Genomic DNA, 18,573 nt, shown 5'->3' with positions numbered 1-18,573 from the left:
GTATCATAGAGTTGTAATATTTCCCATCTCATTTCTTCATATTGTTCATAGTTTATGCTTTAGTGCAACATCTTTGTTTTTCTGCATTAAATGTTTAAAAATTCATTCATTTTTTTTTTTTCTTGAAAGGCAGATGTTGCATAGAGAAGGAGAGACAGGGTGATCTTCCATGTGCTGGTTCACTGCACATAGGGCTGTGTTGGCCAGATCAAAGCCAATTTGAAGCTGGGTGCCAGTAGTTTCCCCCAGGTGTTTCACATTGATCTAGCAGGGTCTCAAGGACTTGGGTCATGCTCCATCCCTTTCCCAGGCCAGAGCAGAATGCTGGATCAGAAGTGGAGCATCTATGTTACAAACCAGTGCTGCTAATGGATGCCATTACCGAAGGGACCAAGGATTAGATTGAGGTGCCATGGTGGCTTCCCTGAGTTCATGGATTTTTTGCTGGGTACCTGTATTCTGCTATCTACAAGATCTGTGAGGTGTGTATTTTTAACTATTCATTCTATTTATGTGGTTATTTATTCATTCTTTTGTTTTATATGACAGACAGATCAACTGAGGAGGAGAGAGGTCTAAATTTGTTCCACTCTGCATTTGGCCACAATGGCTGTGGCTGAGACAGTCTGAAGCCAAGAAGTAGAAGCTATCTCCTGTTCTCCCTTGTGGTTGTCGGGGTTGAAGGACTTGGCATTCCTCTGCTCTTCTGTCCAGGAACTGGATCCAACATGGAGTACCTGAGACATGAAAGGACACCAATATGTGACACTGGTACCACTGGCCGAGACTTCTGCAAGAGCAGCCACTTGGCTAACTGCTATAATCTACTCTACTATACCTTTCTGGAGCCTTGGATGTCACACAGCTCTTGGTGTGTGCAAACTGGGTAGCAACCAGCTTCAGGCCCTGGCTGGTGAATTCCTTGACTTGAATCTGAGACTCAGGGCTGCAGAAGCATCTGAAGCTGCAGATCTCCAGATGCAGAATGGAGACCCTTCTTGGTGAGTGATGACATCTCTTCTTGTTTCCTGTTGTGATTTTTTTTTCTTCTGGTTTTGCTATGCCTTTCTAATTCAATTATTTGTTTTGTAATATTTTATGAAATGTGTGTACAAGCCCAGGAAGTCAATTATATAGTGGACAAGGATAATAGAAACAGAACATGAGAAGGAAGAAAGCTGGGAATTCAATCAGGTCATTGAATCTTCTTCAAAATCTGCCAGAGCTATACAGGAAAAAAGGCATTTTGTTGTCTCTTAAGCATGTTATTTTTCATTTAGAAAATGAGAAGGCCCTTGTTAGCACTGTAAATATAATTGTGAGCATTAACATTAACATTTAGATTTAATGTATGTGTATTAAAATTTATAGCAGTTCATCACTACACCATGGGTATGCTTCCCAAATGAATATGTCATCATGTATGAAACACAAGCTTATATATTTTTTCCTCCTTCACATCTTTATATGTAGTCACTTGGCAGTGCAAGGCAGGCAAGAAGAACTGGAAACTGAGTCTGGGTATACACAAACCCAGACATGCAGCCTTTCATTATTTTCTGATACCCTTGATTTTCTTCCCACTGGAAAAGTTTATAAACCTTGGGATTCATTGGAGGGAGAATTTTTTCAGAAGCAAATTTTAAAATTCAAATTTGAGACTCTGAACAAACTAATTTCAGACATGAAAATGAAGGCAAAGTTCAAAGAATCGGGAACCTCTCATCTAGAAAGTCAATTAATACTACTGAAATGTCCTGGAGTAGGTCAAAACAGGTGAAAGTGTTAATGTTTGAATAAACTTCCATGGGGATGAGAAGGAGTGCTGTTTCCAGAGGTAGAATCTTCCTGGAGTTCATTAAAACTTGAAAGTTGGAGATGGGAATGATGGAAGGTATACCAACTTTTTGAATTTGAGGTGCGAAGGAGAATCTTTGAGCTGTCATGATTATAAAGTTCAGGAAGAAATTAGAGCTAAATGACAAGAGCAAAGAGTGAATGATGCATGTGCAGCGTCAGGACACTGAGAGGGCAGAGGCTCTAATGCTGTGTATGCTGGAGATGATGTTCTCGGGAGCAGAAAGGCTCATGTTTGTTGATGACTTCTTATGTTGGGACCTTTTCCCTGATTTGCATGCCTGTGTCATGATAGGCATATAACAAGGGGAGGCATTGTTTCCCCTGCCTGACTCCAATAGCTCTTGAGAAGCTAACTTGGTGTATGTGTAACTATTCACATTGCTGTCTGCACAGGAGCCTCTTAGTCAGATGCCCTCTAGTGAGAGAGCTCAAGAGCTCCCTTCTGTTAGCCCAAATGCCTGCAGTGGCCAAGGCTGGGCCAGGCTAAAGCCAGGAGCCAAGGACTCAGTCCCAATCTCCCACATGAGTGACACTAATTTCACCCTTGTGCCATCACCTGCTGGATCCCAGAGTCTGCATCAGCAGGATGGTGAGGATCCATGACCTCAACCAGGCTCTCCATCTGGGATGCAGGTTAAGCAGCATCTCAGTTGTTAGGCCCAATGCCTGCCCAGAAACCAAGAGTCTTAGTACATGGACACTTAATTTAGGTTTTACATTTACAAAGATACTAAAAGTAACTGAGACCACTTGATTTAAGACTACTGTACATTGGACCAAGGGATGAAAAATAATGTGAACGTGGATACACTTTGCAAGGTGAGCATTCATGGATCCAATTAGAGTCTAGAATTTCACTGATGTTTGATAATTTATAAGAAACAAGGTAAAATAATGAGTCAGTCCATTGTGTTGATCACTATTTCAGGAGGATTAGCACAAAGGCAGACAGTGAATAGTTTCATACTTCAAAAACCAAACTGAGACCCAGCACAGTAGGCTAGTGGCTAAAGTACTCCCCTTGCACATATAAGGATCCAGTATGGGTGCTGGTTCTAATCCCAGCGTCCAGACGGCCTCACTTCCCATATAACTCCCTGCTTGTGACCTGGGAGTTTTTAGGGACATTTGCAGTATGAACCCTCAAATGGGGAAGATAAGCCCCCTCCACATTTCTGAAAAGTTTTTTTAAGAAGTAAACCATGGGCCCACCGTGGTAGTCTAGTGGCTAAATTCCTTGACTTGCCTTCCATCCAGCCGTGTTTAAAGAGCATTTCAGAATACACACAGAGACAGGCAACATCTGGACACATCTCTAAGGTATGCATGAACAATGGCAATGAATTGGTGATTGAGTTTATTCCTTTAGTTGCATGTCTTTGAAGGGAAGGGTAGAAGCTTTTTGTTAACGTTGATTTATTTTTGGGTGTAGTGGTTAATGTCCTCACTTTAAACCCACCAGGATTGCATATGGGCGCCGGTTCTAATCCTACGGCCCTGCTTCCCATCCAGCTCCCTGCTTGTGGCCTGGGAAAGCAGTCAAGGACGGCCCAAAGCCTTCAAATCTTGCACCTGCGTGGGTGACCAAGAGGAGGCCAAGGCCCCTGGGTTTGGATTGGTGCAACTCTGGCCATTGTAGCTGCTTGGGGAGTGAATCATCAAATGAAACATCTTCCTTTCTGTCTCTCCTCTCTGCACACATCTGCCTTTCCAGAAAATAAATACATCTTTTGTAAAAGTTCAGGAATAAAAAGAATTGAAAAATAACTACAGTTTTGTCCAAAAAAGCTGAAGTCAGTGTGTATGAGAAGTCTGCAGTAAGTTCACAGAAATGTGAATTATTAAACCAAGCAGAGTTTTCCCACATTATTCCACGTTTCACAAATGTTTGAAAGTAGCATGATTCATCACAGAGATGTCATTTACTGTGTTGTAGTTGGATAGTTTTGAGATATTTGTTACTATGATCTGCACAGCTATGAAGATTGCTTTAGATGTGGATGGTTGTACCTAAGCATTTCCTTTGGTTTGTGTGGCAGTTAGAACTCGTGCAGCATAGGAGTGCTGCTGTGGTGCAGTGGGTGAAACCATGGCTTACACCACCAGCATTCATACCAGTGCCAGTTTGAGTCCCAGCTGCCTCACTTCCCTTCAGGCTGCCAGCAGGGGAGCCTGGATCCCTGGCACCTGTGTGGGTAATCCAGAAAAAAACGCATGTTTCATTTGGACAGTAAATGAGCCAGAAGTGAAGAGAAGTCATCTTTGGTTTTGTCTCCCCTTTTCTCTCTGTATTTTAAAAATACATACTTATATTCATGCTTTCCCTTGTTAATCTTCCCCTAAGTTCTATGTATTGTTTTTCAAGATTTATTTATTTTGTTGGAAAGGCAGATGTACAGAGAGGAGAGACAGAGAGGGAGATCTTTCTGTCGATCATTCACTCCCCAAGTGGCGGCAACGGCTGGTGCTGTACTGATCTGAAGCCAGGAGCAGGTGCAGGGTCCCAAGACTTTGGGCCATCCTTGACTGCTTTCCCAGGCCACCAGCAGGGAGCTGGATGGGAAGCAAAGCTGCTGGGATTAGAACTGGCACCCATATGAGATCCCAATGGGTTCAAGGTGGGGACCTTAACCATTACTCTATCATCCGGGCCCAGTTCTATGTAGTATAAATTGCCTTTGACTATGTGCATGACTCCACTGAATCTACTCCAGGAGACACAGTTACTTTCCTCTCACATTCCATAATGACGGGCAAATCTTTGGCCACTGTGTTATTTGATTTTACATAGCACTTGAAAGCATTGAGTGTTTTTAAGCCTGTTCTTCATAATGCAATATTGTTGTGTTATCCTCCGTAATTTTCTATTCAAAACAATTTTTTTCACTGTCAACTAAGAGCTCACCTATTCTAAAGAACATTTTTCTCCTCCAGATGATCATTTCTTTGATAAGGATTTTTTTTTTGACTTAGCATCTGCTCCCTCTATTATTTTTCAAATTTAGTTGTGATAGCAGTTGATGACTCCACAATCCATATCTGGAATCTAGACTGCTCTCTTGGTCCCCATTTAATCCTATCATAGTCTCCACTATTATGCCGCCAGAATGTCAAACTTCACCATTGCTAACACCCCCCTGACACAATAATCAAAACAGATTCTCGTTTTTTTCTATGAACTATAATGAATTTCTGCACCATAGTGTGTAACCTGATATGAAATAATAATGCTTTTAATTTTTCCCTTGCTTTCATGCACCAATGCATATATCCATGCATTTCTACATATTAAATATTTCCAACTATTTCCTCTTAATTATTTCTGTAATAATGCTAGTTTGGACAGCTGTTGTCATCAACCTTAATTTCTCCCATCTTCCCAAAACCATTTTCAAGTCTTTGCTGGTTCTTTTGTCAAAATCCATTCACTACTTACTGCTTCTTCCTCTCACTCTAAATTCTCAAGGAATCTCTTTTGGTTTTAATTGGGACCTACCATTTCTTCGCATGATAGTAATTCTTTCAGGGAGGTAGACATTAGTCAAATGGTGAAGATACTGCCTTGGACACCTCCATGCCATGGTGGAGTGCCTGGCTCTATTCCCAAACCTGGCTTTCTGATAATGCTCAACACAGAAGCCTACAGGTTATAGCTCACATAGCCTATTCAATGCCACCCACATGGGAAAATGGACTTGAGCTCCTGGCTCCTGGTGTTTGACTGATATAGCCTGTGGTAGTGTAGGTATTTGGAATGTTATTTAGAATTTGGCTCACGCTCAGTCTCTCTTTCTCTCCTTCTCTGCCTCTCCATTTACAATAAATTTAAAAACTAGAATTTACTTTTAAACATGTTGAAATAATTCACAAGATAGCATAACTGTTCAACTCATTTTCAGGTAATTTTCACATGATCATCTAATCTCCTTGCACCAACATGGCAATAACTCTATTTCATTTTTAATAGTTCATCCATTTAAAAAATTAGGCTTTCACCTGAACTCCTTAAAAATTAATTATTTTCAAAGCGTCTGTGCTTTGGCTGCCACATAGGGTTCTCGATCCGAAGAAAAATTCTGAAAGATTTTTGTTGAATGAATAAACAAAACAATAAGAGACATGGAAGAAGTTTTTTAAAAAGCAAATGTAGTGTACAGTTTTTCAAAACCGATATGAAATATGTCAAAACTGATAGAACACATTTTATTTGTACAGCAATGAAAACCTAAAATTGCATGTCTGTAAGTGGGCCTCCAGAGCCCAGTGCAACAAGGAGCCCCACAGCCCCTTCCGGCCACACAGAACTTCCCAGGGTGAGGAGAGGAAGCACAGCAGGGCGCCCTGGTGTCCAGGAGGAGGAAGAAAAGGGTCCCCAAAGGTGGGGCGTCCAGCGGAGGAATCCTGCGTGGTGCTGACGCGGAGGGATTGGCCGCATGGTCACTTCCTGTGAGATGCTGCGGCCCTGCACCCTCAGTCAGTGAAGAGCCAGTGGAGAAAGAGGACAAGTCACTGGGTTCTCCAGAGAACTGTTCTCTTGCAAGAGATGCTCTGCGGGTTCCGGCTCCGGGAGAGGACGTAAGGGCTCATGGACTCCAGCTGAAAATCATCCTGCCTGCTGTCCACCTGCCCCCCACCTGGGGAGGGTCTCTCAGTGGCCGCCATGGTGGACATGGGGCCGGCTGTGTGCGAGTTGGTGCCTGGTCCCAGAATGCCTGGTCTTTGAGCCTCGCTGGAGGACTTCATAGACCCACTGGGCTTCATCAGCACCATCCGACCTGTTACTGAAAACAAGGACACCTACAAGGTAAGACCCCCAAGGTCCAGGGGTCCAGGAAGGGGAGGTGGCAGCTTGGCCTTAGCACCTGTGTGGGAGTGCAGGTGGCAGCTTGTCCCCAAGAGCATGGGTAGTTTGGCCATCTCAATCACAATGGTGCAGGAGTGGAGGTGGCTGCTTGCCTTCCTGCGGGGCTTAGGAGGACGGGCCGTGGCTTAGTAATCAGTGAGGGTTCCAGGAGGCGAGGTTGCAGCTTGGCAATCTGCATGGGGTCTAGGAGGCCAGGTGTGGCTTGTCCCTAAGTGCAGGGTCCAGGAGGCAGGTGGTGGCTTGGTCCTTGGTGAGTGTTCCTGGAGGGCAGGCAGTATCTTGGCCCTTTGTGCATTGTCTGGGAGGGCTGGTGGCAGCTTGGTCATTGGCATGGTCCATGAAAGGCATGAGGTTTCTTGGCCCTCGGCATGGGTTCCAGAAGCGCAGGTGGCAGTTTAGTCCTCTGTCCTGGATGGGGAAGTGCAGGTGGTTGCTTCACCATCAGCATGGGGGCCATGAGGGCAGGCTGCGGCTTTGCACTTTGTGTGTTGTTTTCTGGGAGGGCTGGAGTCTTTGGTGCAGAGATGAGAGGGAAGCTGGGGCCTGGCACTCAGTGTCGTCTCTGGGTAGTGGGACAGTGCCGGTCACACTGTCGCAGGCCTGCCCACTAGCCTGGGCCGTCCTCATCCTCTCTCTCTCTCTTCCTTTTTTTCTTATTTTAGTTAGTGGTGTATCAGTGTTACTTATTTTTCAATAAATCTGTTCTTCATTGATCTTTTATCGCTTTTCTATTTTGTTTATTCTCTAATTTCATTCCTCCTACTAATTTTGTGGTTCTTGTTGTTTATCTTTTATCTTGATGCCATTTATCTGATACCGTTCAGTTTCTTAGTGTAAGCGCTGGCTGCCATAAAAGTCCCTGTTAGCACTGCTGTTGTTGTGTCCCTTCAATTCTGATGCATTGTGCTATCTCCATTTGTTTACAGGAAGCTTTTGATTCTCCTTGATTTCTTCTGTGGCTCTTTGCTTAGGAGCAAGTTGTTAAGTCATTTGTGAGTTTACATAAATTTCAGATATTTGTAGGTTGTTAATTTCTCACTGAATTAGATTGTGATAAGAAAAGAGAAATGATATGGTTTCATTTTTTAAAAATTTATTGAGACTTTTGCTTTATATCTTAGCAGTGAAGCATGCTGAAAAAATTCCACGTACTGATGAAAAGGATGTTTTCTGGAGGTGTGGAATGAGTTCTCTCAGATGGCAATGAAGTTCTGTTAGTCCACAGTATAGATTAGCTCTGTTGTTTCTTGGCTGATTTTCTGTTTTGTTGATCTGTCCACTGATGGGAGTGAGGTGTCGGAGGGGAGGGGACCGCTCCTTGCTGTCAAACTGCATCAGCTCCCAGGGATAGGAGATGGCTCTTTGATGACACCTTAGAGACCCCGATGTGAGGAAGAACATTCCCAGACTGTTGCTTGAGTGATTTGGACAGTTCTGACACATTGTTAGCTTTATTGCCTCATGGTTGAGAAGATCTTTTCCAGTTTCGCTGGCTGCCCAAGCCCACCTTAGTGCATCCACAGACCCGAGTACTTGGTGCAAGCTTGGTCAGGAGAATGGTCTGATCTGTTCTGCTTTCCATTTCCTGATGTGGCACTTGATGTCCCCAGCTGGCCCAGATGAACTGTGCAGTGGGGTACACTCTCCAAACATTGCACAGGCCTCAGCACCTGAGGAGGCCCCGTCCCCATTCTTGGGCTTCCATGAGTTTGTTTCTCTGCTTTTGAGTAAGCTCATGCTTGGTATTTTTAATTGCTTTTACGGCAACTTACCAATCTCTTGTAAGGAGAGAAAGGGAGGGAAAGAGAAGCAGGAAATTGGATGCCAAGTATAGCAGCTGGAACCTGAAACTGTCAGCTCTATGGGATCCTAGTGCTTGCAAGATGAGGATTTAGCCAATGAGCCATTGTACCAGGCCCTGGATCTCTCTCTATATTTAAGATTCACTTATTTTTATTGGAAAGAGTAGCACAGAGAGAAGGAGAGACAGAGATCCTCCATCCGTCATCCAATTTGCCAAATGACCATAATAGCTGGGGCTGAGCCAGTCCTTCTGGGTCTCCAGCATGAATGCAGGGGACCAAGGACTTGATCCATCCTTTATTGCCTTTGCAGCCACAAGCCAGGAGCTGGATGGGCGGTGGAGCAGCCAGGACACCAGCTGGCACCTGTTTGGGATGCCAGCGGCACAGGTGGAAGCTTAGCCTACTGTGCCATGGTGCTGGCCACCAAATCATCATGTTTTAGTTGAGTTTTTGTTTAAGTCACTTATTCCAGTGATTTGTTTTCCCTGAAAATTTCATTCTCTTTTTCATTTTCTGGATGAGTGGTTTTCTAGATAAAAGTAGTAAAAAGAGTTTCTGGTAATATTCTGGTTAAAGTGTATGTGAGGGCTACTGTTGTGGCGCAGTGCGCTAATCTACCTTCTGTAGTGCCGACATCCCACATGGCCATGTTGCTGTTTCCTCAGTTATCTTTGCTGCTCACTCGAGACCAGCTGTTTTTAAGGTTAGCTAGTAGGCTAGAACCTCTGGGGCTTTCCTTTTGCTTCATCCTGTGTTGCAGGTCTTTGTTTTCCTTATGATTTTGATGGATCATATGTTCTAGTATAATGAGGAAGAAGGTCAGTGGGAAGTGAAGTAGAAACTTGCTTCTTGAGGCCTGTGTGGTGTTGTGGATGAAATTGCTGCCTTTGTTGCCAGTGTGAGTCCTGACTGCTCTGCCTTCATCCAGCTGTCTGAGAATGACCTGAGGGGAAAAGTTGAAGATGGCCCAGTTCCTTAGATCCCTGCACCCATGCGGAGGCCCAGATGGAGTTCCAGCTTCTGGCTTTAGTCTGGCCATTGTGGCCATCTGGGGAGTGGACCACTGGATGGAAGAAACGTGTCTGTCTCTTCCATGTTTGTTGCTTTTAGTTTTAAAATGTACACATACATGCATATTTAGTAAAAAGAATCTTGCTTTTGTGGAGAGCTTTTGTAATGGTGTGAGACTGAGTTGGTTTCGTGATAAGTAGAGCTGCTGCCTGCACAGCCGCCACCCCGTTGTTCAGGTCCTGGCTGTTCTACTCCATCCAACCCCTGCTGATGGCCTGGGACAATCACCAGAAGATGGCACAGGTTCTTGAGCCCTTGTCGTCTATATGGAAGACCTGGGTGAAGCTCCTGTGGATGGAAGAGCTCTTCTCATTTCACTTTTGAATAAGAGTATAGATTTAAAAAATTAAATTATGAATCATTTTAGTTCAGTAAAATGATGTGAAAGTTTGTTTCTTCGTTTCCATGATTGCTGCTGAGAGTGTTGCTGTGTTAACCCATTGTGACTTATTTGTAATTTATTTGAGTGGCAGAGAATCCAACAGGGAGACCTCCTTCCACTGATCACTGTCCACACGTCTGCAGTTCCTAGCGCAGGGCCCAGCCACATCCAGGAGTCAGGAACTCAGTCTGGGTTTCCATGTGAATGGAAACTGGCAGCTGAACCTCATCGGCTGCCTTTTATTTTGTATAGTATGAATAATTTAGTTAGAGACAGAAATTCGTCTGGTGTTCAAACCAGACAAGAGGTACACATAGAGTAAATCTGTTAAATGTCTAGTTTCAGTGTAGGCACTCTAATGTGAATTAAACTTTAGAGTTTAAAACTTTTGAGAGAGGGTTCAGTATGGTAGCCTAGTGGCTAAAGTCTTTGCCTTGAATGTGCCAGGATTCCACATGGGTGTCGGTTCTAATCCTGTTAGCCCTGCTTCCCAGCCCCTCTGCTTATGGCCTGGGAAAGCAGTTAAAGATGGTCCAAAGTTTTGGGACCCTGCACCCACATGGGAGACCCGGAGGAGGCTTCTGGCTGCTAGCCTTGGATAATTGGCTCAGTTCTAGCCGTGGCAGTCTCTTGGAGAGTGAATCAATGGACGGAAGATCTTCTCTGTCTCTTCTCCTCTCTGTAAATCTGACTTTGCAATAAAAATAAATAAGCCTTAACAAACAGACAAACAAGAAAAACTCCGTGAGAGGGACTGGCATGAGGGCTCAATGACTAAATGCTCACCTGGAAGTGCCAGGATCCCTTGTGGTTGAGTGTGTGTCCTAGTGGCTCCACTTCTCATACAGGTCCCCGCTTGCGGTCTGAGAAAGAGGAAGAGGGTGGCTCAAACTTTGGGACCTTATCCCCCTGTGGGAGAGTGAGAAGAAACTTCTGGCTCACCTCAGCTGTGGCCATTATGGCCATTTGGGTAATGATTCAGTGGAAGAACATCTTTTTGCCTCTATTTCTCTGTAAATCTGATCTGCTTTTCCAAGAAATAAAGTTTTTTTTTTTTTAAATTAAATTACTCTTTTGGAAAGTCAGATATACAGAGGGAAGGAGAGACGGAGCGAAAGATATTCTCTCTGCTGGATCACTCCACAAGTGGCCAGAACTGAGCCAGTCTGATGCTAGGAAATTCTTACATGTCTCTCACAAGGGTTTGGGCTGTCTTTGACTGCTTTCTCAGGCCAGAGGCAGGGAGCTGGATGGGATGTGGAGCAGCCAGGGCATGAATCAGTGCTCATATAGAATCCTGGCGTATGGAAGTCGAGCACTTTACCCACTAGGTTGTCACTCTTGGCCCAAAAATAAATAAATCTTTTAACCCAAGATTTATTTATTTTTATTACAAAGTCAGATATGCACAGAGGATGAGAGACAGAGAACTTCTTCTGCCTGATGGTTCACTCCCCACATGACCGCAAAGCCTGGTGCTACGTGATCCAAAGCCCATGGCTCTGAGCCTCTTCCAGGTTTCTGACACGGGTACAGGATCCCAAGTCTTTGGGCCATCCTCGACTGCTTTTCCAGGCCACATTCAGGGAGTTGGATGGGAAGCAGGGCTGATGGGCTATGAACATACACCCACCATGCTGGGCCCAATAAACAAATCTTAACAAGAAAAGCCACAAAGAAGCCTTAATAATCATTATCCATTTTTGTTTGCCTGTAAATATTACAGTTGTCACTGTTGTCATTTATTTGTTGAAATCTAAAATTGAAGCCCAGAGTAATTTATGTGTTAGCAGAGAATGTTTGACTCTACTTAAATACTAGTTTTTACTTTTTTTTTTTTTAATTCAGATTGTTGGTAGCAAAGGAGGTTTTGAAATGGCCACCAAAGAAAAGTAGTGGTCTAAAGTTGATAGCTGCTTGGAATGTCTGCCCACTGGGTGTCGCTTGAATTCTCACTATGAAAGAATTCTCTGCCCATATGAGCTGTTCCAGTCTGATGTCAGTATTATGGTGAGTTGCAGCATTTTTCTTAGAAGTGCGTAAATTGGGCCTGGTGTGGTAGCCTAGTGGCCAAAATCCCTACCTTGCATGTGCCAGGATCCCATTTGGGCTGTGGTTTGTATCCCGGCTTCTCCACTTCCCATCCAGCTCCCTGCCTGTGGCCTGGGGGAGCATTTGAGGATGGCTCAAAGCCTTGGGACCCTGCACCCACGGGAGACCAGGAAGGAACTCCTGCTTTCTGGCAGCTCATCTGCGGCTGTGGTGGCCACTTGAGGGTGAAGTAGTGGATGAAAACAATCTTTCTCTCTGTAAATCTGCCTTTCCAACAAAAATAAAACTTTTTGGGGGGAGAATGTTTTAAAATTATTTTATGTTGGAAAAACAAGTTGAGAGAGAGAACAAGAGAGAAAGAGAGAGATCTTACATCCACTGGTTCACTCCCCAAGTGGCTGCAGTGTCCAGAGCTGAGGCAGTCTAAAGCCAGGAGCCAGGAGCTTCTTCTGGGACTCCCACGTGACTGTAGGGTCCCAAGGCTTTGGGCCATTCTTGACTGATTTGCCAGGCTACAAGCAGAGAGCTGGGTGGGAAGCTGGAGCAGCTAGGGACTGAATGGTGCCCATGTGGCATCCCGGAGCATGCCAGTTGAGGACTAACTGCTAGACTACTGTGCTGGGCCCCACTTCATTTGTTTTTATTGGTGAAAATACTCCATTGGATTTATGTACCTTTGTACTTGTCTACTAGTTGAAGAGTGGATTGTTGCAGTTTTTGGCCGTTAGCAATAATAATATGCCTGTTTAGGTATAACGTTTCATGTGGACATATGTGTTCATTTCTCTTAATAGAGTGAAACTGCTAGTTATTATATTACATATATATATATATTTGTTTTTAAAACTGTCAGAATGTTTTTCAAAGTGGCCGAACCATTTTATATCCCTCCCAGCAATGTAGAGGCTTCTGGTTTTTCCATGTCCTGGCAAACACGTGTTGTCTCTTGCTTTGGTTCTGGCCATTTTATTAGGTGTGTACTGGTATTTCCTTGTAGTTTTCATTTGCATTTTCCTAAAGGCTACTGATGATTTGCATTGTTTTCTGTTCATGTTAGCCTTTTGTGCATCTTCCTCAGTGCAGTGTTTGATGGGTTGGCTTTATATACTCGTAAGAGTTTGTTATACTAAATGCAAGTCCTTAGTCAGGCACCTGATTTAGAAAAACTTTATTCTTGTGTGTAATTTATGGTTTCGTTTTTTGATAGTATCTGCTTAAAGAGTGGTTTGCAGGTTCCTGTTTTCCTTTGATGGGTTTTAGTTTTCGTATCATTTAGGAAGTATTTTCCTTATCTGTGCTGTAGTCATTTTTTTTTCTCCATGTGTAAGTTCTGTGGTTTTAGCTTTTGTTACAGAGCATTTCTTTTTGAGTTCATTTATTCCCTTATTTTCATTTTATTTGAAAGAGAGAAGGGATAAAGCTTCTATCTGCTGGTTCACTCCTGCCAGGGTAAAGCCAGGAAGTCAATTCAGATTTCTCTTGTGGGTGGGAGGGAATCGAATATTACATAGTCATCTGTTGTCTGCCAGGCAGGAAGCTGAGTTAGGAATGGTGTTGGGACTTGAACTCAGGCACTGGTGTGTGGGATGTGGGACTCACAAGTGGGGTTGTAAGAATTGGCTTTTACGTTTAGGTTCATGGTGCATCTTGAACTGTTTATTTGTGTGTGTGTATAACATATCAGGTACATAGGCAGGTTAGTTATTTGGGATGGAGGGCATATGAATATTCAGTTTTGATGAGCACTATTTGTTTAAAACAGTATTGTTCAATTGATTTAACTAGGCTAACTGTATTGAGAATCAGTTGAGCATAAATGTACTGTGTTGTTTCTGAACTGTTTTGTTGCAATCCTAAGTCAGTCCATGGTTTCATACATTGTTCTGTGGTTTTGATTACCTACAGCCAATTGCATTAAAATTGCATGGAAAATTCTAGTAGTAAGCAGTTTGTAACTTTTTAGATGTGTGGTATTCTGATAAGTGTGATGAAATCTCACTTGTGTGGCCCTCCGTCCTGTCTGGAATGGAATTTATTCTTTTGCACCTGTTTAATATCCATCTTAATTATCTTACTGGCTTTCATGGCATCCCAATGCTGGTAACCAGATATGCTTTCCTTCTTCTTTTTTTAGATTTTTATTTATTTACTGATTTATTGGAGGCAGAGTAGTAGAGACACAGAGAAATGGCTTTTGTTCTGGGTTCACTTCCTGTGTGGCCACAGTGGCTGCAGCTGAACCGATCCAAAGCCCAGAAGCAGGAGCCTCTTCCAGGTCTCCCACATGGGTGCAGGTTCCAAAGGCTTTGTCAAGTTGCAAACAGGGAGCTGGATGGGAAGTGAAGCAAATGGGACACAAACCAGTGTCCACATGGACTCCTGACACATGCAAAGTGAGGAAATTTGCCACTGAACAATAGCAACAAGCCTACTCCTCAGATATTTTTATATTTTACAAAAATGATCCCAAAATACAACAGCAATGATGTTGGCAATTGGGATATGCTAAAGAGAAGTCATAATGTGTTTTCTCTCATAGGAAAAGTGGAATTAAAATAGGATTTGTTTAGGTTAATGACTACATTCACCTCTTATCATAGTGTGCTATTGTGATTATTTGATTTCAGTATTTTTATTCTCATGCTCTACCTAATATATAAACCAAACTTTTGTAGAAAAAAAAAACTGTACTTTTCCTCAATTTTAAACCTCCATCGGTGGTCTTAGAATACCTACTCTCTCTGTGTTGTGGTTCTACTATATGTGTATGACAAATCTCAGAAACACTAGTTTGAATAGTGTAGCTTTAAATAACTGTGGTATCTGGTAGTAGAAGTCCTTTTTTAATCCCCCCAAGTTTCCCAGCCATTCATATTTCCACATAATTTCATAATGATGTTTGAATTTCTACCAAATAAAAAATTCTGAATTTTCATAGGGATGGCCTTTTATCTGTAGATGAATTTGTAGTGGAATTGTCATGTGGTTTCATGAAGTTTTAGGAGGCTTATTGGGAATGTGTTGTTCTCACGGTTTGTCAAACCTGATTTTTCTCAGGAAACTTTCTTTGCTCTGGTCTTTTAGGGTGTGCAGATGCCTAATTGAGATCTTGAGGAAAAAGTGGAACCTGACATTCTTCTCACTGATACCCAAACTTCCCCAGATGCTGGCGCCAGGATGAATCATTGGCTGAAGAGAACAAGACGTCTCAAATCTCAGGTATCAATGCCCATAAGCCATTCTCCCAGAGAGTTTTGGTTTCATTGACTATTGGAGAATAGTTGACTGGTAATGGGAGGCCATTTGTGTCGTGTTTGAAGATTTAAGCGATAATAACTTTTCTCAGTCCATTAGTTAAGTGTGTCCCAACATCGCCGGTACATACAATCTCAGACAATTCAGCATACCATTGTCTAGATATGTCCAACAGTTTGATTGGGAGTCCATCTTTGATTTGGACATAGAGATGCCACACTTTTCCCACTTATGTAATGTTATCTTCTCATTTGTCAAATAACTTTTCCAGGGACGCCTCTCTGCACGTGGAACCTATAGTGGCACTATGTCACGTACCACTCTCCTTCATGCCCCCTTAGAGCCCAGGCTGAAGAGAAACGCACAGTCTTGCAAGAGATGCAGCACAGACATGTAGAAAAACATAAGATTTTCAAGCCAAAGTTGCCGGAGTCAGAAGGATGGAATGTGAATGGACAAAGCTCTGACACAGTTACGCTTCCAAGTAACAGCATCCTTTGATGACTCTATGAAGAACAATGATATTGTCTCAAGTCCTAGTTTTGCTGTATGAAGACTGAAGCCCAATCCAGAGGAACCAGGAACCAACTCTGGAACACTTAAGTGCTACACTGCGGGGAGGGGAGCAAGACCAACTCTTGGAAGATGGAGCCATGGGCAGCCAGCAACTATGGGTGCTGGGGGAACTGGTTGAGCCCTCCTGGACCTGGAGTGGCAGGCAAGATGGTTTGGGTATGAGGAGGCTGGCAAATTGGTTCTGGAGAGGATGGTGATAAGGCTGTGGGCACAGGAGGCACAGGCAGAGCCAGCCTGGCTATGGAAGGCCTACGAGCTGGATGTTCCAGCCAAGTCAACGTGGTTCTGGAGCAGCCAGCTGCCAGGTGGTGACTGTGGGCACTGGCTGCGCCTGCCTGGCACTAATGGTTAGCAGGCCAGCTGGGGACTCAGGAGGTACTACCAGAACCAGCCAGCCTAGCCCTGGAACAGTGGGTGCGGTAGCAGGGCATGCTGGCTAGATGAGCTGGGGACCCTGGGCTTGGGAGCCTGGTCCTGGGGACAAGGGTTATTGCACTGTGGACACGGGGTCACCGACTGAACTGGCCTGTCCCCGGAGTGGGAAAGGTGCTGTGGAATGGATGTGCAAGGTGTGCAGTGGACACAGGACAAGTGGTCCTGGTGCTGGAGGGGCAGGTCAGTGAGTGGCCTGCTGAGGATGCTGGGTCACTGGGCTAGCCTACCTGATCCTGGAGCAGCTGGCAGGGTAGCAGGGTGGACAAGGTAGGAGTGCGGTGGGGAGGGGGCCTGGGAGAGTCCGGTTGGCCCATGAAATGGACAATGATAGTGCTGTGGGTGCTGGGGTATCAGAGGAGCCTGCTTGGCAATGAAGCAGGTAGTGGGTGGGCTTGGGACACAGGGTGATCCGACATCCTGGGCCTCGCTCTGGAGCAGCCAGCAGATGGCTTGGGTGTTGGGCTCTCTGGCCGAGCACCCCTGGCCCTGGAGCTAGGTGAACTTCCTGCTAGTCACTGGAGCAGTGGGTGGGAGAGTGGCATGGGTAAGCTAGAGTCATGGTGGGCAACAGCTGAGCCTGCCTGGCCCTGTAGCAGTTTAGAGGCAACCTGGGAAAGAGAGGGGTGTTCTGTGGGCCAGCTTGATCATGGGGAGGATGGAGGGTGCCAGATACACTGGCCAACGTGGAATGGTCCTCAAGCACCTGGGAGTGGTGGTGGGGCAGGTGGACATTAGGAACTTGGCAAGTATTGGCAGAGCCCACCTGGTCTTGGAGCAGCTCATGGCACAACTGGGTGGGTAGGCTAAAGGCAAAGGGGTTTCCAGTCCAGTTGTCCTGTGCCTGGCTGCCTAGAATATTAGAAGCATGGCAGTCCTTGTGGGAGTGAGCCTGGTCCTGAAATGCCAGGAGGAATGACAGAGCATGTCAGCCTGGGGCCCAGAGTCTCTGACAAAATGGGCCAGGTGCTAGAGCAGCAGGTGGTAGTGCTGCCTGCTGAGGGAACTTTATCATTGGGTGATCCCCTCCTGCCCTGGAGTAGCAGATGAGCTGTGGTGCTGGCAGGCTAGGGTTCATACCTAGTGAAGGGAAGCAGGACCTGCAGCAGCAAATGGGACAGTACGCAAACCTGCTTTGTGTGGGCAGGCTTCAGTGGAGCTGGCCTTGAGGTGTTGCAATGAACAGGTGGGCTGGGGATGTGATGGATGCTGTCCTAGCCAGCGTGGCTTTGCAGCAACAGGTAGGGTGGCAGGGTGGACATGGTGGCATGGTGGGCATGCTGGATGTGGCTGGGTGCTAGCTAGCTGATGTGGCCCTGGAGTGGATGGCAGGTATCTGTAGGCAAGAAGTGTGGTGGGGAGGGTTGCTGATGGAATAGCATGCTTTCCCCAAGAGCAGCAGGGGCCAGCAGCTTGAGGTGCATGAGGCGTCAGCCAAGTTCGGCTGACCATAGAGGGGCTGGTAGGTGGGCTAGGAATGTGGGAGGTCACACATGAGCCTTTTTTTTTTTTTATTGCTGAAACAGGTAAGCATGGTAGTGAGGTGGGCATGCTCTGGGGCAGGGGATTCAGATCCTAGGGGCTGGTGCTACAGATTGCTGTCATATGGGCCCAGCCCTAGATCAGTGGGCAGCCAAGCTGCCTACTGAGGAAGCAGGTGGGTGGCTGAGTCTGTGTACCTGGAACAGTTGGTGGGGCAGGGGCAGTGGTGCAGGTGGGCTAGAGTCCAGGTGGCAGACTGGGACCTGAAGGGGTGTCAGCCAGCTGGCCTGGCACCAGAGTGCATGGTGGACAGGCTTGGGGTACCGGAGGGTGGGTAGAACCTTCTGAGCCTGCCTTGTCCTGGAGCACCCTGCAGGGCAGCCAGGCAGGCAGGATCTAGGAACAGTAGACACGCCATCTGTGCCTGCCTGGGCTTGGAGCAGCCTGTGGGTTAGAAGTGCAGGGATCTGGTCCTAAAGTAGTTGGTGTGGAGCAGTGCAGTGTCCTGGAGGCACAGAGGGCCCAGTGTTCGTGAGCCTGGCCCTGGAGTGCCAAACTGAGTGACAGGGTGTGCCAACTGGGGCCACAGAGTCACTGGCAGAATGAGCTGGCTCTAAATAGCAGGCAGCTGAGTGGTCTGTTGAGTGAGTAGGATTGCTGGCTGAGCCCCACTGGCTCTGGAGCACTGCATGGGATGGCAAGGCTGCCAGTACAGGGGAGGGCCTGGTGATGGCAAATAGAACCTGTCACTGGAGTGACCAGTGCGATGGCTGGTGGGCCTGCTTTGTGTGTGG

At 45.5% G+C, this 18,573-nt stretch overlaps 2 long non-coding RNA genes across 3 annotated transcripts; both read left to right on the top strand.

The window, feature by feature from the left end:
• Positions 1–444: 444 nt before the first annotated feature.
• On the top strand, positions 445–6,548 carry LOC121160186. Of its 2 annotated transcripts, XR_005884516.1 has the most exons (4): positions 445–482; positions 715–1,001; positions 3,118–3,180; positions 6,076–6,548. It is a non-coding gene; the product is annotated as an uncharacterized LOC121160186 (long non-coding RNA). The 2 variants fall into 2 exon arrangements; XR_005884515.1 differs by lacking the exon at positions 445–482 and having other exon boundaries at positions 552–1,001.
• Positions 6,549–6,577: 29 nt separating this feature from the next.
• Positions 6,578–16,561, top strand: LOC121160185. Its single transcript, XR_005884514.1, has 3 exons — positions 6,578–6,664; positions 15,119–15,253; positions 15,561–16,561. It is a non-coding gene; the product is annotated as an uncharacterized LOC121160185 (long non-coding RNA).
• The last annotated feature ends 2,012 nt before the right edge of the window (positions 16,562–18,573 follow it).

The sequence above is a fragment of the Ochotona curzoniae genome, unplaced genomic scaffold (assembly GCF_017591425.1).
Source record: "Ochotona curzoniae isolate NIBS_2020 unplaced genomic scaffold, NIBS_Ocur_1.0 contig_440, whole genome shotgun sequence".
NCBI lineage: Eukaryota > Metazoa > Chordata > Mammalia > Lagomorpha > Ochotonidae > Ochotona > Ochotona curzoniae.
Note: the sequence above shows the minus strand (reverse complement) of the source record. Positions and strands in the feature narration are given on the sequence as shown.